The 23,938-nt window shown below is 38.2% G+C and overlaps 1 pseudogene; it reads right to left on the reverse strand.

Annotated features, from left to right (window-relative positions):
* Positions 1-10,333: 10,333 nt before the first annotated feature.
* LOC129530365 (zinc finger protein 736-like) lies at positions 10,334-23,412 on the reverse strand (annotated as a pseudogene).
* Between the last annotated feature and the right edge of the window lie 526 nt (positions 23,413-23,938).

Raw genomic sequence — 23,938 nt, forward strand, 5'->3', positions numbered from 1 at the left:
TAAAACACCTACAGAATGGGAGGAAGATATGTCAAAATACCCTCTGTGGCTCTGGCACAGGCAGGACAGTAGCATCATCAGGCTGCTGGGCCCACCAGTATGCAATAATTCCCTCTTTATTCAGTGTCGTAGCAGAAGTGTAACATCCTCTGTGCGCAAATTGTCAAAATTTTTCTTTGTGGGCATGGTTCAGATAAAAACAGGAGAATCACATGACCTAAATGCTGTGCTCAGCAATATGTCACAATTCCACCATTTGAAAGGCCCAGGCAGGGAAAGAGAGTCATATCAGTTAGGTTATGGCCTCAGAGATATGTCCCAGTGTCCCCATTAGGCAGGACTCAGGCAGAAAAGGAGAGTCTTATCACCTGGGTTCTTCTTTAGGTATACGTCACAGTATAAGACATAGACAGAAACCAGGCAGAAGAACCACATCGCCCGGGTGTTGGGTCCTGAGATATGTTGCAAGGCTCCCTTAGGACAGAATCAAGGTGAAAGAGTTACATCACCTTGGTGTAGGTTCAACTTTTATGTCACAATGCCTTATGTGGGTGAGGCCCAAGCTTTGAGTCACATCACTTTGGTAATATGCCCAAAGATATGTCACAATGCCCTGTTTAAAACACAGCCCTGGCAAAAGAGTACCGTCACTTGTGTGCCTGGGCCTAGCAATATGTTACTACCACCTGCTGTGTTCAGCGTCCTTTCCAGAGAGGAGAGTTACATTTCCTAAGTGGTGGACACAGTGATATGTTACAATGATGTCTGCGGAAATGGCGCAGGCAAGAATGTAACATCATCTGGGTGTTAGATCTGGTAATATTTCACAATCCTTAGAGAATGGCGAAGGCAGGATGCTCACATCCTCTAGAAGCTGTAACATCACCTGGGTTTTACATCCAGTGATATGTCACAATCCTGAGAAGACATCCAAGGGAGGAGAGTCATATCATCGAGAAGTTGGCCCAGGTAGAGATCACAGTCCCTTATGTGGGCTGAAACCAATCTAGAGGGTCAAATCACACAGATGCTTGCAAATATTTGTATCACATTCACACTGGTAGAATATACCAGAGATGAGATTTACAATACCACACATGTCCTGTTTTCATGAGTGACAATGTGAGATGTGACAGTCCTTACTTTAAGGTGGGTGTGCATGTGAAACTTACAATTTCATCCTTCTGGGTTCTGTTAAGACACTCTCTGTACAAGTCATGGGCTTTATAAAATATCCGAGGCTGTTATAATCTTCAGTGGCCTTTTTTTACCAGAAAGAGATCTAAGACATCACTCGTGTTTCTAGAGCAAGTTACAAAAGTCAAATTAACTCCTGTTTCTGGGGTCCGCATATCAGAGTCATTATGATGCCTGTGAGCTGTGCCAAGGCATATGTCAAAATTTACTCTGTGGTAATGAAACAGGCATGACAGCCATATAACCTAAATGCCGAGGCAGAAATATTCCAATATTCTCTTTTCAGGCAAGTTCCTGGCAGAAATGTCACATAAGTTTGGGGCTACGCCTAACTCTGTGGCACAATGGCCCTTGTGGGCAGTTTCCAGGCAGAAGAGGAGAGTCAAATCACCTAAATAAGAGGCCCAGAGATATGTCACAATGCCTCCCGTTGAAAGTGGCAGGAACGTATTAACATATTATTTCTGATTATATCCATCTGAACTGGAGTAATCTGGTATCCTATTGTGGCTTTAATTTGCATTTTTCTAATAATTAATAGTGTTGACCCTCTTGGCATGTACTTGGCCATTTGTATGTCTTCCTTGGAGAAATTTCACTTAAGGTCTCTCATGTATTACTAAATTCTGGTTATTTTTGCTTTTGTGTTTGTTATATATTTTGTGTGATTATCCCTTGTCGTATGCATATTTTGCAAATATATCCTCCCACACTGTAAGTTGTCTCTATTCTATTAATTTATTTTTGCTATGTAATTTTTTTAGATTCTGTTAAATTCACTTGCCTGCTTTTGCTTTTGTTGCCTATGCTTTTGAGTTCTTATTTACATTTTCTTCCTGTCCTATTTGGTAAATCATTTCCCTATGTTTTATTCAAATAGTTTTTAAGATTGAGTTGTACCTTTAAGTCTTCTAATTATATACAATTAAGTTGTTTTAATATGGTAGGTAACCAGTTGGCATCTAGTTATATTCATTTAAATAATCAATTTTCCTAGCACCATTCATTGAAAAGATTGTTGTTTCTTGAGTGCGTATTCCAAACAGCTTAACAATTACTTGGCCCTAGGTTTCTGAATTTATTATTGGGATCGCTGCATACTTTGGTCTATGTGTCTGTTTTCTATGCCAGTATCATGCTCTTTTGCTTGTTATAGCTTTGTAGGATATTTTAAAGTCAGGTGCTTTGATGCTTTCAGGTTGTTCTTTTTTCATAGGATTACTTTGGCTATTTGGAGAGGTTTTCTTTTGTTTCCTATGAATTTTTGGCCTGTTTTTTCCATTTCTGTGAAAAAAAAATGTCATTTGGTATTTTATAGAGTTTGCATTGAATCTGTAGATGCCCTTGAGTGGCAAAGCCATTTTAACAATATGTTTTATAGCTAATGAGCAAAAATATCTCTCAAACTTTTCATGTTTTACTTTCTTTAGAAGTGTTTTATGATTTACAGTGTAGAGAGTGTTTATTTTTTAACTAGTTTTACTGCTAGGCACCTTTATTTTTTATTCTAGATGCAAAAAAAGTATTTGGAAAAATCTAACATGCCTTTGTGATTAAAACAACAGAAGAAATTAGGTATAGATGGTATCTACCTGAATACAATTAAGGCAAAATATGAAATTCATTAGCTGATATCACACTGAACAGGAAAATAGGAAAGTTTTTCATTTGAGATCTGGAACAAGACAATGATGTCTACTTTTACCACTTTCATTCAACAGAGTACTGGAATTCTCAGTCTGATCATTTTGCAAGAGAAAGAAATAAAAGACATCCAAATGAAAAAGGAGAAAGTCAGATTGTCTCTGATCGCAGATCATACAATTTTTTATATAGCAGAACTAAATAGTACACTAAAAATCTTGAGAATTAATAAAGAAATTCAGTAAAGTGGCATTATATCAAATTCACATACAAAATTAGGAGCATGTTTACATGCCAAGAATGAGCCATCTGAAAGAAAAGTTCAAGAAAAAAATTATTTACAACAGCTATAAAAATAAGTCCTGTTTCATTTTAAGTTCATCCTTGTGGTAAGGTTCAAAAATTGTTTTTTTGTTTGAATATTCAGTATTCTCTACTTCATTTGTTAAATAAACTGTTCTTTTTTCATGTAAAGTGATAGAGACCGGAGATAGCCAAGGGACCTTTTCTCATTTTGAGTAACAGAGACAGGAGACAGTCAAGAGTCCTGGCCAAAACTTCACTTTTAAGCCTAAAACAGCCTAAAGGCTGATAAATTGAACTGCTGATTTCAGATAAAATCGGCCCTTTCCTGACTGTTTCTCTCTGAGTAATGGCCACACGTGCACTGGGAAAAGGAGGTGGAGCCATGGAAATGTCAAGGAAGGGGAACAAGTAAAGAAAAAAATGGATGCATGAGAGGCCAGTAATTCAATCAGGAAATTGGCAAATTTAAAATCTTATAGGTACTAGGTTTTTCTTCTGCCTGTATGTGTGTAAAAGAGCTCCAATAAGTTTACTGAAAAAATGATAAGCACTTGGATCAAATATTTTTGAAGGAAAGATGAAAGATGTGTATGTTTTAGTTCACATGACTTTAATGCTTGAGGAATAAAAACAGCCTTAAGATTATCAGTAAAACACAAATGTCATCAATATGTGAGTAGGTGGACTAAATTATGCAGGTCAGATACTAGGTTTGCTGAACGTTTTAAGGTTATAACTGCTTTTTTGGTTTTTGAAAACAGTTCAACTTTGCTTCACAATTGGTCAAGCCTGAGGAAAAATGGAACTAAACACACCCTTAATTATGGCTGCTCCTAGCACATAATTAGGACAATTTACCTGGCTTTACATTAAAGTTAAAATTGCTAAAATTTACCGTGATAATATGTAATTGAAACCACTGGAAGTACATTTCCAGACAAGGTGTGTAAGGACAGTAAAATGTGTTTTTAATAAAAGATTATAAGAAGGAATGCAAATATAAATTCTTGCCTAGGATCAAACAACTGTTTTGAATTACAGATAATAAAGCTGAAAGTTGAAACAAGTTATGGAAGAATTGTAAAAATAAATCTTTCCAAGAAATTCTGTGTGTGAACATCAATTAAATTCAAGAGGATATTATATGATTTTTGTTTTTGTTTTTTGTTTTTTGTAAATTGAGCATTGAAATGAAAGCACAAAAAGTACTCTTAAGGCACGAATCTGCTCTGAAGGAAAATTTTTAAATAATGTAAAAGTTTCTGCTTTTTTATTTATAGGTCATTATTTTCATTAAATAAATAATTTATGGTAATCTGCAATTTTATTTTGTAACATCAAGTATTTTAAACTCCTAACATGTAGTATCCTTCTCAAAATCAAACTTTGATTACAAAATGGTCTTTCCTAATTTCTGGTTTTCGAATGCTAAAGAGGGTGCCTGGAGTATCCACGAGAGCTTTATACAGGATCATACAACATGTTTAGTTACAAGGAATCCCAAAAATGGTTTTCAATATTCTTTAGATGGCATTTTCATGAATAATGCTAATACATGTTCCTAAATTGTACGGCATTTCTAAAATTCTAATGTCTGACATATATGCTATCAACCACAATTAATGCTGTTATATTAAGTTATTGCAAACCATAGACATAACCAAAATTTTTGTCAATCATCTTTCTGACTGTAACTACTCTGGATGTTTTGTTAAACACAGACAGTTGTCATCTGGTTTCGATGTTTTTCCAAAAATGTTTTTTAATCAGCTATAGACCTTTGACTGGTGCTCACAAATGCAGGCTTCTGAAAACTCTGGAGCTGTGACAGGAATACAGGAAAAACCTACCAGGACCCATGAAGAGCTAAAATGTTTATGAATATTAAACAAAACAAGAGTTAACTGAATGGACTGGACTGATAGAAACATGAAGTAATCTTTCCTATTTTTGCTTGTAACATTACTGACTCATGTATTGTTTACCATAGTCAAGGAAACATATTTTGAGCTGTTTACAGCCTTTAATATTTGAGTAAGGTGTACTCCTGTGAAGAAAATTTGAATCATGTTTATCTTTCTCTTCCTGGCTTCTTCAGAATTTGAAAAATAGTTATGAGTGTTCTTAACTTATGACAATATAGCTGTTTGAATCAGTGTAATAATAGTCCATTTTATTTGCAACAGGACACAGTTAGAGAAACTGGTTGTTTTATCAAGGCCTTGATTGAAAAGTTCTGCTTCCCTTTAGGCAGTCAAGCTCAACTTGCAGAGCCAATAATAGCCCCTTGGATAAACTGGCCTTATACCTTATCTACAGAGTCCTTGTGCAGGGCTCCAGATCTGTGGTAAGTAAAGAATGACACTTCAGACAGGCCCAGGAGCTCCAAGTTTATTTTGGGACCATAAGAGAAGAGGATCACCCAACTCATAAGTAACTGATGGTACAAAACCATGGCTGGGTTTGACTTCAGAAAGTCCTCTCTGAAATTTCCTGTGGAAGAGTTCTATTAAAGCCAATGTAAAATAACTATGTAGGAATAATTTTTCTTGCTGCGCTTTATGTAAATAATGAATCCAAGCATATGACTAAAGCTGATTTCACAAAGAACTCAGTTCTATCATTATTTGTTTCTAACAACAACAACGAAAGAACTGAATGGAAAAGATTACTTGTCAAAACTAATTATATGGTTGTCATTAAATCCTAAACTCATTAGATTTGCATTTTTCCTACATTTTAGAACAAACCGGCTTATTCTTGTAAGCCAATTAGTGATATGCAACTGCAGCTCAGAAGAAATGAGAAGAAACTGGTAAAAATCGGGATTAATATTCTAGTTCTGGGCAATTATCCTGCAAACCCTGCATTGTTATGGGAATAAATAGTGTGCCCACCCAAATCTTAGCATGCATGACTAGAGCCACTAGATATCTGGGTGTGTTACAAGACATTATTTTTCTCCCTCGTGGAAAGAGGACTCAATCCCACAGCTTCATCTAAAAATTCAGCTAATTATATGGAGTCCATGCAAATCCCTGAGACACATTTTTGTCCCCACCTCAATTTCAAGCTTCAGGTTGAAGTCCTAGGAAATAACACTGGATCTGAGAAATCCAGAAGGAGATGATAATGGAGGATAAAAGGCACAGTGCAGGTGAGTGTGACAAATTCCAGACAATTAAGCCAAGCCTCCCATTTCATCGATAAAGATTATGCTAGTGTCCTTGGCATAAATAAAGTCTAGTGAACTCCAGAACTACTGACAGCAGAGTAGATAGGGCATACGTGGGTAAGAGCAGACATTTCAACCACCCTAGTTTTCTCTGTTAACATGGGTGAAAGCTGCTTTGACACCCATGGATGGACCTTGTTACAATCACGGGACTTGGGGATAGAAGAATAGGAGCAGGAAAGAGAAGATTTTTCCTCCTATCCCTCAACATACCCTGGAAATTTGCAAGAAAGAGAAAGGAACCAGGGACAACTGCTTCTCTCTTTCTAGATGAGTAGCCATTTGTCTTCAGTCTATGTGCCTTTTGAATGCAAACTAAACCCTTGGGACTTCTCTGAAAATAATGTTTTTTGTTTTTTCTTTCTCCTCTGTCCTCTATTTACAGATACGTAATCATGTCTTCATACTATGGGACACTTTCCTCAGATGCGTCCTCAAAGCCTGGAAGAGTTAATTTCCCAAAATTTAGACTGGTTTGCTTAGGATCAAACTCAAGGCAAAAGAACCCAGAAGACTGACATGCTGGCCGAACAATTTTTTTTTTTCTATTTGAGTTTTTGTCCTTCCTCTTTCAATGGGAAAAGACCTTCCCTTTTCAAGGGAAAAGACCTTGGAAATTTTGAGCTGACCTTGCCATTTGCCCGTTGTTTCATTTCAGTACATGTTTTTTAATAACCCAGTTTGATTCTTTTTATTTTTAGCCTACCAAAGTTCAAAAAGCCACTCAACCAGAGCCTTGAACAGTGGCCCATTTTACTGGGGACAATTAGATAGGCCTCTTAGTGAGATCTTATTGCCATTTTTTTCCAAAAAAAAAAGTGCCCCCTCTCAGCAGGAAGCACTTACAAGTGGTTTTTGTCCTAATCCTTATCCTTATTCTAATGGCAGTCAGATGTACTCATTTAAAGGGGGGAAATAACGAGTTAGAAAAGAGCCAAGGGTCCTTGGCAAAACCACACATTCAAGCTTAAAACAGCCTGAAGTCTGTGTTGGCCCCAGATAAAGCCTTCCTTTTTCCAACTGATTTTCTCTCAGTAATATCCACCTGCACAACTAGGGAAGAGAGTGGAGCCACGGAAAGTTCACCTCTTGTGCAGGGAGGAGAAGCCTGGACTCTTCAGTTTCCTGTGATGGTCTGGTGTTCATCAATTTGGGAGGTGGGGGCCTGTAAACAGGACTCCAACTCATTTCGTTAAAAGTTTTCTCCTTCTTCTTCTTCTTTTTTTTCCATTTTCCCCAATCAACTCTACTCCTCAGCCTTCAGAGTGTCCCTGACTTAATATTTTCTAGTCATGTGACCAGAACCCAATTTTTTTGATGTAAGGAAAGTGTTCTGCAACATGAGGATTTGCAACCCTCGTTTAAGATAAGCTGAGTATATGCATGTGGGTTTCTTTCTGGCTTCTCTTATCTCTTTCAACATTTATTTTTCTGTCTTTTTCCCAGCACCACACTGTTTGATTACTGTAACTTTGCAATGTGTTTTAAAACAAAAAATATATGACTCTGACTTTATTATATTTTCCCAGGTTGTTTGTCTACTTGTGGTTTTTGAGCATTTATAAAAATTATAGGGCAATATTTGGTGGCTCACTCCTGTGATCCCAGAATTTTGGGAAGTCAAGGCAGGTGGATTGCTTGAGTCCAGAATGTTTGAGATCAGCATTGGCAATATGGTGAAACCCTGTCTCTACAAAAACCCCCAAATCTTGCTGACCGTGGTGGCATGCACCTGCAGGCCCAGCTACTTGTGAGGCAGAGGTGGGAGGATCAATTGAACTTCAGAGCTCAAGGCTACATGCAGTGAGCCATGATTAGGACAGTGCACTCTAGCCTGGGTGACACAGCCAAATATTGATGCCAACACTTCAGAATATTTTAGTACTTCTGGAAAAACTACCATTGGTTTTTTGAAGGAGTTCTCATTGATCTGTAGATCATTTTGAATACCATAAACGTCTAAAGAAACGTGCATGTTCTAACTCTTTTAAAATAGTGTGCGGAAGAATTTGTCTACTTTTCATATACATGCAGACATGCTAGCTTTCTTTTGGTTTTGAACCTCCAGTTATATTTTACTGTAGTCAGAAGTAATACTTTTTTATAACCATTTGTTTAAATATGCTAAAACTTGCATGCTAGCTAAGAAGTTTGCCTATCTTAGGAAATAAACTATATGCAATTAGAAATATTATGTATTATGCTATCGTTGCACGAAATGTTTTGTAGATTATCCCTAGATCTTATTTTTCTTTTTAATCTTTTATTTTTCTGTACATTTGTCTTTGTTTTTATCTTGTTTCTCTTTATTTTTATTTACTTTCATTTTTTTCTATTAATTTAATTTTATTTCATTTTTTATTTTTTGCTTTTTCATTATAGTCTCTTAATTTCAAATTTTCTAGATTCTTGTCATTTGTAATTTTATTCAATTTCTTGTTTCTTTTATTTATTTCCATGCATATCTCTTTGTTATTTTATTTTTTCTCTGCATTTCTTTTTTACTTTCACTTGTCTCTTCTTATTCTTAAAATTTTCTTATTTCTATTTCTCAATTTTATTGTATTTACTGTTTATCTTCATCTTGATTTTATTTTCACTAATCTTAGTTATATTTTTCTTTACTTTTCTCTATTTTGTTTCAGTTTATTTTATTTGCCCTTACTATTTTCCAATCGCTTTAAATTTATTTTTAAATTTTATTTCTCTTGAATTATTTTTTCTTTATTTGTCTACATTTTGCTGAGGCAGGGTATAGTCAGGGGCTCCTATCAGAATTGCTGTTATCCCTGGACAGATCTTTTATTGTTACAAGCCCATCTAGCATTCAGTTTTATGGGCCATTTCTACTGCTTTCGAAAGCCCCCTGCAAGCCTCAGTATTGCTAGGCTGAAGCCCTGATTGCCTCTTTATTTGTGTACCAATGGGTTCCCTACACACAATCCAGGGCACTGATTGCTCTTCCTACTTTACAAGGACAGAGCCACACCCACTCCACTCCAACAAGTAATGTCTGCACCATATGTGAATCTTTTTGCCGTTAAAAAATAAAATTTTGAGACAGTCTTGCTGTGTCACCCAGGCTGGAGTGCAGTGACGTGATCTCAGCTCACTGCAACCTCTGCCTTTCAGTTTCAAGTGATTCTCCTGCCTCAGCCTCCAAAGTAGCTGGGATTACAGATGCCAAGAATTTTTTTTTTCCTTTTTGTATTTTTAGTAGGGACGGGATTTCACCACGTTGGCCAAGCTGCTTTCAAACACCTGACCTCAATGATCTACCCTCCTCGATCCCCCAAAGTGCTGGGATTACAGGTGTGAGCCACTGCACCCAGTCAAAAAAAATTTTTTTAAGTTTTAACTTGACATATATTTGATTTATTTTGAATATATTAGCTTTATGGGTAGATACACATTCATATATGTACAAAAATGCAATTGATGTGAGAAGATGAATATTTCTACATTTTATCTTACGATTTCATGGAGTTGCTGTTTTACCTTTTCCTTTCTTTATCTTTATGTGTTTAATGGGAAGATCCTCAGTGAAGACCCCTCACTGTGATAGACAAAATATTGTACAATAAATCATGGATAGATGCAGTGAAGTAGCTTCTGGTTTTTATTTGGAGATCTCATAGCTGGGATTAAAAACTCTTGGTGGTAAAAATCACCTGATGAGGACTTTTAATATGCTGTCTTCTTCTGCATATTTTCCCACCATCACAATTTTTTGAATTTCCCAAGAAAAAATGTGCAAAATTATTTCCCTCATACCTACTCATCTCCCTTTTATAGGTTTTCAGGTTATGCTTTGTCCAGATTGCTTAGAAGCTCACGATCACAGACATCATATTTGTCAAGAGAAAGCTTTGTTGAGCCAGGATTAAGTGTAGGTGTTTACCTCCTAAGGGCCCGTGGTTCCTCTAGAGGTTGGATGGATCTTCAAAACCATTACTGAATCCAGGAACTGAGGACAGAATTTGAGGGCATTGAAAAATGCTCCCTTTTGATTTCCAAGTGGTCACTGCTTATTCTGGCATTAATCTTGATTGTGACCACGATGTTTTTCTTAGTCATCTTTCCTGGTACACCACTGATTGTGCATCCAAGGAAAAGAGGCCTGAATGAGAGTGGTAAAGAGAACAACAGCATCTTTCTTAGCTGATGCCTTGGTGAGCTTTGAAGCACATTGAGCAGAGTCTGAAATCCTTCCTTAATATACGATAAGTTGCATCAAATTCAACTCCCATGGAAATGGCACCAGGTTCAAGATGTCAAAGAAGAGACTCAGAACCAGTGAATGAGATAATGAGTTTTACCGGGGACTTAAAAAGACGGGAAAAAGTCCACTGTCAGTGGGCTTAGCATGATAACCATTCTCACTTACAAAAAGCATGCAGTTTGTATAGCATTGTTATTTAGCACTTTTTTCAACAACTTTTCACCTGTCAGCATTTATTTAACAAAAAAGGAGTGGCCTCAGTCCCTTGTGTGGCCTCTATTCCATGCCACAGGATGCAACAGACCTGGTACTGAGATATTCCTCATAAATAAAGAATAATTTTCAGGTCAGCCACTACTAAGTTTTTTATCTTGGATCTCTGGGAACTCAGAAGCTTTTTTTTTTTTTTTTTTTTTTTTTTAATACAAGGTCAGTCTCCAGCTGTGCCCAAATCAAGTTAACACTGTCAGTTTCATCCATCATACAGGCTGGTTAAGGCAGTGGAGGGTCTTCTTCCTGAGACTCTAAATTCAAAATGGTTTGATTTTTCTTAAATCCTTGAGTTGACAGTTTACTAAAAGGCCCATTGTGTGTGCACATTGCTGGTATGGTTGTCTAAGATAATGAGATGGCTTCTTAGTTGGTAGGGTGTGTTTCTGTTACAGGTGTGACTGGGTTTGTACAGGCTGCTGAGGTGCCCCTTCTCCAGACTGTCATTGGATCATGACATTCTGGGGTCCCAGTTCCACTATTTTCCAAGGTGGGACACGCTGACGCAGAACCTGAAATTGTGATTCACGGTGACTAGGCTGAGGCTGGCCCTTAAAAGGCAGAACTGCCAGGTCTGTGTCTTATTTTCTTTGTCATTCTAATTTATCTTTTGGTATGGAGAGCAGAAAACAGTCTGAGGATGTGACAGCCCTCCTCCTAGAGTTGGCACTATTTATGCATGGTTCTTAAGTGTCAAGGTAGGTTGAGAGATCTCTCTTCCTGGCACAGCCTGAGTGGGCTAGAGTGCTGTGACCCTTAACTCTAGTCATGCAGCCTTCAGAGGAATTTCAAAAACCACAGGATGTGGGGGATAGAGAAAGAGGTAGTACAAATGACAAGTTGTAGGTAAAATAATTGGAGACAGGAAGAGAATGGGACCTGCTTGGGTCAGTACACACACTGCATGGGTGCAGCTTAACAGTCAATCCATTTCTCTGATTTGGCCCTTGTGTCATGGAATTAACATGTCCACTTCTGCTCTGGCCTCGGAGCTGAACTCTTTGTTTCTAGAACCAAATTTAAATTCTCATCTCTGGAATTACATTTGGGTTTCACAGGCCACTGGAGTGTGGAGGCCCAGGTGTACCCACAAAAGTGGCTGTTGTTGGGCTTTCCTCACATGACTTTTGTGCCTACGCTCACAAGGATAAGGGATCTTCTTCCTCAAGGCATGCCAGGAAGGTTTATGGGAGCCAGTGAAGAAAAAAGGTGATGCCTCAGCCCAGTGATCTTGCCCCTCCTGGCTTGTGGCTTTGGGCTCTCAATCATGCTCATCAGAAAAATGAGCAATGAAAGCCCCTCAGTGACTGACTGCTTACCCCACCTTTACCATGCCACAGGACAGTGCCACCCCTGAAGCTCCAAGTACAGCCTGTGCTTCAAAAATCTGAAGAATCTCTCGGTTCAGTTCAGGGCCCTAAGAGGGTTCTCCCCCGCAGGGAACTCTGATGCCTACCCCTCCTTGCCCAACTGACAGCTAAGCATGTCTGCTGTGTTGCACCCTTGTTGCCTGCTGTTATCAAGCCCGTGTCTCCATGAATTGACTAGGGGCACAGGCTCACTGAAGCCCAAGTGACGTGTCTAACACTCCTTCAATGCACAGCCTCAGGCATGTGCCATACAGGTTTCTCCTAGAATGTAATCTGAGGGTGTCACACCACCAAATTCTGCTCTAACGTTTGGACTAGCTAATCAGTAAGTCACTTAATGTTCCAAGATGGGCATGAGCCTTGACTCTCTTTATCTCCTTCCTCTAGTGGGGCTGCATTGTGGGTTGCCATCCTGATTTCTTTGTGGAAAAAGATAGCAGATGAGGCAGGACCCAAGGGCCAGGGACAGGACAGAACACCTAGGCTGGCCTCCCCTAATGCCCTCTGAGGTCCCTGCAGGAGAGAGGGCTCAATGGAGTTCCAGGCCCCTTTTCTAGGATGGTGGGAATAGCCCCTTCCTGGACCACCAAGAAAAGCCTACTGTTTCTGCAACCTGCACCTACTTGTCTCTAGGAGATGAGCATCCGTTTATCTTTGTGGTCATGGCCTTCTGCTTCATTTCCATAAGATAGTCTCCTGGAAGAAATGCCTAGGGAATCCTGGGCCTACAGTGAAGGTTCTCAAAGTGCCAAAGTCCATAAGATTCTCAAAAACATAATTAATAGTATTTTCTACACATTGCTATCTCAGGGTTGATTTTGCCAAATAATGTGTAAAAACAAATATTAAAATTTTTATCCTTTACATTATTTTAATTAGATCATCATACAAAGCTTTTATTTTCTGAAATTTATTGTTATACCAATCATTGAAGTTTTCTTTTCTTCTTTGTCCAAATTGTTACCTGTTTTAGACACCAAATCTTAAAAAAAGTGCTGCACAAATACTAATAGGTGACAGAAATTTATTTAAAATTTAATCAAGTTTCTTAAATAAGTAAATAATTTCAGTAAACTTAGTTTATGTTATTTACATAAATTATTTTTCATCTTATCCTCAATCTTAAAATAAGGTTATCTTGGTATGCAATTCTAAATCAACAGATTTTTTTAAATAGGCAAATTAAAAACATTTTTTGGACATGTTGGGTAATATAATTCTCAAATAGCTTATCTTTCTCAAGTAAAAAAAGAAATCAACGCACTTGAAAATTGATATTCATAGTATCTTTAAAAGTTACATTATGAATATGCTTTTATAGTTGCCAAAAACTTAGCAAACCTAAATCTAGTCTTCCACAGTAAAACTTAAAGATTATACAAAGGAGATTAAATTTACAGGCTAAATTTCCCACAAAAAATGAAACAGATTCTTTGCTTTATCTTTCAGTATCTGATAATAAGCAGATTTTATGACATTCAGAATCTGCTTGAGTGAAGAAATAAGGCTAAAGAGCTCTTGTGAAAGAATCATTAAAAAATATACAGAACAAACCTATTATGTGTATTATTTTTTAAAATCACCCAATTCATATTTCAAACAAATACTAATTTTACTGGGTTTTACTACTTGCAGAAGGTGGATTGACTTAGAACCTGATGGAACATAACCACTCTTTATATACCCCCCAATTGCCCATAATCTACCCAGAATTGAAGGCTGATCCTGCCAGTTCCTAAGAAGACAAACTTGACACACACGGAATTCTCATTTAGGCTTGTTTCCCACTTCTGCCTTCCGGGAATGTCTGCCAGCCCTACACTTCTGAGAATCCAGGACAGCAGGGCACAAACAAAATCTCCTTGAATTGTAATAAATGTTTGGTTTTGTTCTTCCATATTACACAGCTTTTCTATCTGCAGAAACAATAAGTTGAAAATGTGCTGTGTCAAGATCCAGAATCCAGTCTGGGCATGGTGGCTCATGCCTGTACTACCAGCACTTTGGGAGATCAAAGAGGGAAGATCGTAAGGTCAAAATATCTAGATCCTCCTGGCTAACATGGTAAAACCCAGCCTCTGCTAAACATAAAAAATTAGCCAGGCGTGATGACACACACCTGTAGTCCCAGCTACTAAGGAGGCTGACGCAGGAGAAGCACTTGAACCTGGGATGTGGAGGTTGCAGTGAGCCAAGATCATGCCACTGCACTCCAGTCTGGGTGACAGAGTGAGACTCTATCTCAAAAAGTAAGTAAGTAAGTAAGTAAGTAAATAAATAAATAAATAAATAAATAAATAAATAATCTAGAATCAAATCTACATGAAATGGCTTGATAATTCTTTCTAAGCCAGAATGTAGAGGATGAAGACAAAAACAATACTTTGTTAATCTAAACGAAAAGAGTTCAGGGCATTTTAGGTGTCAATACCTGTGGTGAATACTGTTAACATGTGTCAGACATTTCAAGTTTGACTGGATAGACTTGTGCACTACTTCTCTCACTAAATGTTTAAGTGCAGAAACATAATCTGAAAATTTTACAACGTTTTCACTTAGTTTTGCTAAAATGTCCATCTCTTAATCTTGTTTCAATTGGGAGATTCACTAGTGCAGCATTGGTTACGATTATGCTCTCCTCGTATGCAGAATTAATGTCATTTATTTACTATAGATATTTTAAATTTTTCACTTGAGACCACAGGCTAATTTTAAAGGGAATATTTATTTCTATTTACATAGCTTCCATTACATACCTAGTATTGTATTTGTTTACTTCATGTGTGTGTCAAAAAGACCTCATGACTTACTAAACGTTCTATTGTTTACTTAAATATATTGACCCAATAAAATTAATAAACTCAATTCTGTCAACTTTATAGAGTAAAATAGTCAATAAGTAAACAAAAATTGGATTAAATAGAATTCTAAAATTGAAAAAAATACAAAATGTACTAAATAAATAGCATACCATACATGCACTGTAAAATTACTCACATGTAAAAATTATTTTCTGAATAGCATTACATTTTACCAAAGTCACTTTCATAATTTCTGAGGGGATTGTACAGAGAATGTCTTTTTGTTTGTTTGTTTTGAGATGAAGTTTTGCTTTGTTGCTCAGGCTGGAGTGCAATGGCACCATCTTGGCTCACTGTAATGTTCATCCCCTGGGTTAAAGTGATTCTCCTGCCTCAGCCTCCTGAGTAGCTGGGGATTACAGGAGCCCGCCATCATGCCCACCTAATTTTTGCATTTTTAGTAAAGACAGCATTTCACCATGTTAGCCAGGCCGGTCTGAAACTCCTAATCTCTGGAGATCCACCTGCTTCAGCCACTCAAAGTGCTGGGATTTCAGGCATGAGCCACCAAGCACAGTCCAAAGAAAGTGTTATGAAATTTGATGAAAAGAAAATTAGATATTATGTCTAGGGTGAGCAACAGGCAAACCTACAAAAAAAGAAAAATTTGCAGAAGATGATTCTAAGCCACTAGCAATCACATTTTAAATCAAGGAGCTTAATACAAAGCAGAGAAAATAGATTTGCTTTGAAAATCTTTGAAGTTTCTGGTTTGCTGGTAAGATGTCAACACTTGTAAAAGGATTCGTTTCATTTTAATATTTTTTATTTTCTTCTCAATGTAACCAACCATAAATAAATATGATTATTTTCTATAAGTTTGTTACATACCTAGAGTTTACTTTACAGTAATATATTTCTTATATTTAAATTCATGTAAATCAAAACTAAAGGTCTGTGTGTGTTTATCAGAGCAGAACAGTCACACCTTTAATAGACAAAAAGTAGGATCAAATTTTATAAATAGTTGTTCAGTATTCAGAAACATAGAGCTCCATTATACTAATATGATCTTCATTACAACCATCATAATAACCTGTAGTTAGAAGGAAAAAAAAATGTAAGTTGTAAAAACCATACTTTCCAAATTATTTCATTTTAAAAACCACTGACAAAGGAATCACTACAGATGTTATTCCACTATCTCTCAGTAGTATATTGTTACCATCAGTTACCTACAGCCTTGGTTAGGATGGGATAACTTATCATCAGTTGCAAGATACACATTCAATGTCAAATAGCTTTAACAAAATAACAATATTGGTCTACTAAAAGAAATTAAGTCCACACATTTTCATTAAAAAGGCATTTTGGAATTCACTTTATTCCAATTACCTTAATTTGCAAATCGTAAAGCAATTTCCAACTAAAAATCAAATTGTTTCTCTTACTATGCAGAATGTCGCCCTTACTCCACTCCTATCATCCTGTCATTTATGATACTGTCGTAAACCAACAACTAAGTTGCCTTTGTACATAGAAATTCTTCAGGTATCTTAGATTTCTGTTTTCTTAACCTTCCATGGAAAAGTATATAAATCTGTCCTTGTAATATAGAAGAACCTCTCATAACTCTGGTGCAGCAGCTATTGACCATGTTCTTTCACATAAATTCTAGAAATAAAGATATATCACCAAAGGTAAGAGATGAATTACAACAATATTTGCTTTTGAAAATATATGTTCTCAAAAAATATTAAATTCTTTTAATATAAAAAGTAAATTCCTTTTAGAGGAAGGTGATCAAGTTTGCTGACTAGAAAGAGGCAGCTAGACTCTGTAGTTCTCATAGACAGGAATGCAAGGTGTGCATAAATACATGACCTTCAGCTGAAACACCAGGTAATTGCATTGAGACTAATCAAAGAAGCAACGTAACATAAGGAGAATGGAGTAAAGCAAGGCAGGACACTGGGACACCTGAAAGCAACATGGAGCCAGGGACACCTTCACAGCCAGTAAGGCAGTAAGTGAATGCATGATCCTGGGAACCCACGATTCTTCCACAGATCTTTGCAAACCTCAGGTAAGGTGATCCCCTAATAAACCCACTTCACCGGTGCCTTTTGTATAATGCACATAGCTACAGGGAGTCTCAGCAGAGCAGCCACTCAAGACTGCAGTGATTCAAGAGCCTTAGATTCGCTGACTTTCCAGGCTTCCCAGAAAAATTCGCTGGAACTCCAGCAAAGCAGGAGGTTACAATCTTGAACATATCCGTAGGAAAAAGGCAGAATTCAGGGTGCTTAGCATTGATGGTCTGTAGGACGCATTTTCTCAGGGCCTCACAGGGTAAGATGTACTGGCTAAAATTCCAGCCAACCGTTGGTAGCAGCACTGCATCTCCCTGGGATGGAACTACCAGAAAGAGGAGTGGGCCGTCATCTTTGCTGCCTGGGAAACTTAGCCATTTCAGCCTTCAGGCTTTGAAGAGCCCAAGCTGACTAGAATCACAAAGCATAGCACAGGTGCTCTAGAAAGACATGGCCAGACTGCCTGTTAAAGCAGGTCCCCAATCTCCTTCTTCCTCACTGGAAAGTACTTCCTGATGAGTTTCTCCAGCTAACACCACTGGTACTCTTTGGTTGATGGAATTTTGAAAATTTTTTGGGCTATAGTTCCTAGAGCAAAGAGTGAGCTGCCATTTTTCCTGTTTGTGTCACTTACCTGTTCCATCCTTCTGGCTTTGGAGAATCCAAATAAACTGGATGGAAGTGGTACCTCTGCATAGCAGACCTGTTCTACAAAAGATGGTTACAGTGCTTCCTTCCTTCCTTTCTTTCTTTCTTTCTTTCTTTCTTTCTTTCTTTCTTTCTTTCTTTCTTTCTTTCTTTCTTTCCTTCTTTCTTTCTTTCTTTCTCTTTCTTTCTTTCTTTGTCTTTCTTTCTTTCTCTCCTTCCTTCCTTCCTTCCTTCCTTCCTTCCTTCCTTCCTTCCTTCCTTCCTTCCTTCCTTCCTTTCTTCTTTCTTGAGACAGAGTGTCACTTTTGTTGCCCAGGCTGGAATGCAATAAAGCAATCTCAGATCACCACAACCTTTGCCTCTTGGGTCCAAATGATTCTCCTGCCTTGGCCTCCAGACTAGCTGGGATTACAGGCATACACAAACACACCTGGCTAATTTTGTATTTTTAGTAGAGATGGGGTTTCACCATGTTGGTTCAGTCTGGTCTCCAACTCCAGACCTCAGGTTGATCCGCCCACCTCAGCCTCCCAAAGTGCTGAGACTACAGGCAAGAGCTGCTGCACCCAGTAGGCTGCTTTCTTAAGTGGATCCCCAATCATTTTCTTTTCACTGGGGAAGACCTTTCCACAGGCATTTCCGGCTACTTCCTACAGGTGCTTTTGGGCTGAAAACAGGTCTATACCTCCCTGGGATGGAGCTCCCAGAGAAAAGGGCATGTGCCATTGTTGCTTTTTTTGCACATTCACTGGGGATAACTTCAGGTACCGGACTGTAGTGGACACCCAGTGTATTGCAGATGCAGCAGCTTTTCACAAAAGGGGTCAGACTGTTACATGTGTTCCTGTTCTTATATATTCTCACTGGGCAGGTCCTCCAGGCCTGGGCCACTAGCCAATCATTGCCAGAGCTATTGAGCCAGCAAAAACTTAGGAACTCCATGGACACAGCTTCCAGGGGCAACTGAATATATTTCATCACTGCCTGTGCAGAAGAGCTGTCCCTGCTACCCTCAGACTAATGAAATATCCCAAACCCTAACTGCCTTATTCACACCTCAAACGAGCTGCATTATACCCAAGGAGAGGAGGTTAGACCATCCTCCATGGGGCTCACAAACTCCCCAGTGCTCCTCACCAGACAGTGAGCCCCTAACTTGGCCGAAAGCACATATTTTCCATCCAGGGCTGACTGCACCGAGAGATTGATGACCTACATCTCTCTCAAGTGCAGCCCCCTAGAAGACCAGCAAAGAGGTGGGGCAGTAAGCCAGCTCATACAGTTTCCAGAGGGTTTGGTGCAAGAGCATCCATAGTAAAATAAGGCCAGTGATGGCCATTTCTATAGACTAAACTTGCTCCCATAAGAGACTTTAGCCTGAGGGGAACTAATTTCTACAGGATAATGTTGCAAATCAGAAGGGGTGGTCCAACCGAGCACTCCTTGGTCTTCGGGCCTCTCCCAGGGTCCCAGTCTAGCTACAGTTGCTTACAGGGCAGTCTCAGTTACCCTGGAAGATAATACCACAGCATCGGCAATGGTAATCCATGCCTGACCCCTGAAGAACTACAGCATGGCAGACCCTATCACTGCAGCTTACATGTATCTTCCCCATTCTGCAGCCCACATGTATCTTCCTCATACTGCAGCTTCCCCTGATACCATGGCAACTCTCCATATTACTTTCCTGGCATATGTCTGCAAAGGTGGGTTTGGCTTTGCTTGCCCCACCAGCAAGTGGGAATGCAGTATGCCTCTGCCACCCTCAGCAACTTCTACTGTAGATAAAGCTTTGGTGGGTAGAGAACCAGAAAGCCTCACCCCTGCTTTTCTGCTAACACTGTGTGGCGAGCAGTGTATCCTCCCACACTCTGAACAATTAGAACTTCATGAGGGGGCACAAATAAGGCATCAAAACATTCACTGGCCAGCATCCTGCCCAACCCAACACCAACTTTAGTGCAGCAGCACACACAGTCTCCAGCAGATACAGCCTACTCACCTCTTAGCTGCTTTGTTCCTGCCACTGAGGTGAATGCCCAAAGACAGGCAGAAACCCCATATCCACTAACACTCTTCTGAAGCTGCGACACATTAGTCACAAAGAGTGGTGGACTCTAAATATCAAGGAGCCAGAGAAGACAGCTGGAGCTCAATACAAGTTCCTAAGAGTAGGAAGCCTCCAAGCAGTGAGCTGAGCATAGCCGCTCCACCACCAAAAAAAAAAAAAAAAAAATCTCCCGGGAACAAAGCCTGTTAGTTGCAAACACCTTATTGCACATCAAATACTCAAGACCATTAAATAGGATCAAAAAAAAAAAAAACAAAACAAAAACAAAACCCCATTCAAAGGTCAGCAATCTCAAAGATACATGCACAAAGATTAGACAAAATCAGTGCAAAAATGTTGAAAACACAAAAAGCCACAGTGACGTCTCTCATCCAAATGAAAAAATTACATTTCCACCGAGGCCTAAGATGACAGAAGTATAATTCAGAATACGGAAATGAATAAACTTCATTGAGCTACAAATGGAGTTGCAACCCAATGCAATGAAGGGAAAAAAATTGCAGGAATGGATAGAAAAAACTGCCAATCAGGAGGAAAATGTGACCAATCTGATAGAGCTGAAAAAACACAATATGAAAACTTTGTAATGTAATCACAAGCAGAATAGGCCAAGCAGAGGAAAGAATCTCAGAGCTTCAATACTGGCTTTCTTAAATAAGACAGACAAGACGAGTGAAAAAAAAAAAGAGGAACAAACAAAACCTCTAAGAAATATGGAATTATGTAATGAAACCAAATCTATGATTAAAAAGAGTGCCTGAAAGTGATGGGGAGTATGAAAACAACTTGAAATACTTATTTTCAGATATCATTCAAGAGAGCTTTCCCAGCCTATATAGAGAGGCAAACATTCACATGCAGGAAATGGGGAAAATCCCAGTAAGATACCTCACAAGAAGGTCATTTTCAAGACACGTAATCATGAGATTCTCCAAGGTCAAAATGAAAGAAAAAAATGTATTAAAGGCAGCTAGACTAAAAAGCCAGGTCACCTCTAAAAGAAGGCCATCAGGTAAACAACAAACCTTTCAGTTGAAATGCTACACATCAAAAGAGATTAGGGGCCAATATTCAACATTCTTAAAAAAGAATTCCAAATCAAGAATTTATATCCAACCAAAGTAAGCTTCAGAAGTGAAAAATAAATGTGATCCTATTCGGATATGCAAATGCTGAGGAAATCTTTTAGCACAGACCTGCTTTACAAGAGCTTCTAAAGAAAACATTAAATAAGAAAAAGACTATAACAGTCACTACAAAAACACACTAAAAATCATAAATTGATGACACTATAAAGCAACCACATAAATGTGCAAAATAGCCAGCTAAGATCATAGTGACAGAATCAAATCCATACATATGAATACTAACCTCAAATGAAAATGGGCTAAGTTCCCCAATTACAAAACAGAGTGGCAAGCTGAATAAAATATCAATATCTAATGATGTGCTATAATCAAGACACCCATCTCAAATAAGCTCAAAAGAAAGGGAAAAAGAAAAATCTACCAAGCAAATAGAAAACAGAAAAAAAGTAGGGGCTGCAATCCTAGTTTCTGGCAAAACAGACTTTATGTCAACATAGGTTTTAAAAAAGACAAAGAATGGCATTACATAATAGTAAACACTTATATATGTACCCAACAAAAAAGCGCTCAGATTATGAAGCAACTTCCTAGAGACTCTCCAAGACCAAAAGTTAAATGTTCTTAAACAGTCATTAACTTTATACCGCATTGGTTCAGTATAAAGTCTCTGATGTTGAACCCAAAATGAGGACTTATTGAAGGCTTTTCCACATTTTGAACACTTGTGGAGCTTCTCTCTATATGAATTATCTTATGTCTAATGAGGTGTGAGAATGAGCTCAATGCTTTGCCACATTCTTCACATTTGTGGGGTTTCTCGCCAGTGTGAATTATCCTATGATTAGTAAGGTCTGAGAAGCACTTAAAGGTTTTGCCACATTCTTTGTATTTGTAAGGTCTCTCTTCCATACGAATTCTCTTGTGGTTAATAAGGGTTGAGGAGCGGTTAAAGGCTTTGCCACATTCTTCATGGATGTGGGGTTTCTCTCCAGTATGAACTATTTTATGTTTACTAAGGACAAAGAACTACATAATAGCTCTTCCATGTACATTACATTTGTAGAGTATGACTCTCTAGTATGAATTGTCTTATGTTTACTAAGGTCTGAGAACCACCTATAGGGTTTATTACATTCTTCACCTTTGTAGGTTTTCTCTACAGTATGAATTATCTTATGTTTATGAAGGTCTGAGAACTACCTATAGGCTTTGTTACATTCTTCACATTTGTAGGATTTCTCAGCAGTATGAATTCTCTTATAATTAGTAAGGTCTGAGAAGCACTTAAGGGATTTGCCACATTCTTCACATCTGTAGGGTCTGTCTCCAGTATAATTTCTCTTGTGTTTAATAAGGGTTGAGCATCAGGAAAAAGTTTTGTCTCATTCTTTACAATTGTAGGGTTTCTCTCCATTTTATACTCAAATTTATGTTCAGCAAGGTTTGAGAAATATTGAAGGCTTTGACACATTCCTCACATTTGTACCATCTCTCTGCCGTATGCATTCTCTTTTTTATAGTAAAATCTGAGAACAACCTACAGCCTTCGCCACATTCTTCACATTTTCAGCACTTGTCTCCACTAAAACTTTTTTTATGTTCAGTGAAGTTTGAGCACAGCTCAAAAGCTTTGCCTTATTTATTAGGTTGACAGGTTTTGCTAAGGGTAATTAACAAACATTGATAAAGCCCATCATAACTGCTTTCTGCACATTGGAATTACCCACACTTTGGTAGTCTTTCTTTAAATATAAACCATTAAGGTCACAGCTACCATATTTTCTCAGGATCACTTTTTGAAATGATTCTTTTATGTCATACTCCAGCAATAGCTCTACAGTAAAACAAAAAGAGAAAGCTAAGAAAAAAAAAAGGACTCTAAATCTCTCCCTCATTAGACTCAGGTGAATACACCTTACAAATATATAATTAAACAAAGCACATTAACAAGGTGACAATAAAATATCACAGGCTCTAATTCCTTAATAGAAATTTAAACTTAACAGAAATATACCGATCAAAATGCCTTTGTGAGAAGTCTAATAACCAGGTAAAAATTTGCAGCACCCGAAGGGAGCAAAATGCAAAAAACCACATAGTGATTTAACAAAAGTATTTTGTGTTTACTCACGAAAGCCATTCTTCATCCTATGATGACTTTAAATATCGACTCCCAACTCCTGTCTCCACCGTCCAATCATAAATAAAATAGTGACACCTGTGTCCATGCTTCTGGGTTTTTGAGACCTTACAATAAACTAATTTCTATATTCCATGGCAGTGTTGAAAGGAAAGTTGGTAACTGACAGTTTTGGATAGCTGAGACCAAAGGTAAATGACTGTTACAAGTGAAGGCAGAAAAGGGGTATAGCAACTGACTATAGGATCTCAATAAGAAACATGGAGAATGCCGGGAGCGGTTGCTCGCACCTGTAATATCAGCAATTTGGGAGCCTGAAACAGGCATATCACCAGAGGTGAGAAGTTCAAGACAAGCCAGGTCAACATGGTGAAACCTTGTCTCTACTAAAAATACAAAAATTAGCTGGGTGTGGTGGCAGGCTCCTGTAATTCCTGTTATTCAGGAGGCTGAGGATGGCGAATTGCTTGAACCCAGGAGCTGGAGGTTGCAGTGAGCCAAGATTGTGCCATTGTACTCCAGCCTGGGTAAGAACAGTGAAGCTCCCACTCAAAACAGAAAGAAATACCATTTGACCCAGCCATCCCATTGCTGGGTATATACCCAAAGGATTATAAATCATGCTGCTATAAAGACACATGCACATGTATGTTTATAGCGGCACTATTCACAATAGCAAAGACTTGGAACCAACCTAAATGTCCAACAACGATAGACTGGATTAGGAAAATGTGGCACATATACACCATGGAATACTATGCAGCCATAAAAAATGGTAAGTCCATGTCCTTTGTAGGGACATGGATGAAACTGGAAACCATCATTCTCAGCAAACTATCGCAAGGACAAAAAA

This window comes from Gorilla gorilla, chromosome Y (assembly GCF_029281585.2).
Source record: "Gorilla gorilla gorilla isolate KB3781 chromosome Y, NHGRI_mGorGor1-v2.1_pri, whole genome shotgun sequence".
In the NCBI taxonomy this organism is placed as follows: Eukaryota; Metazoa; Chordata; class Mammalia; order Primates; family Hominidae; genus Gorilla; species Gorilla gorilla.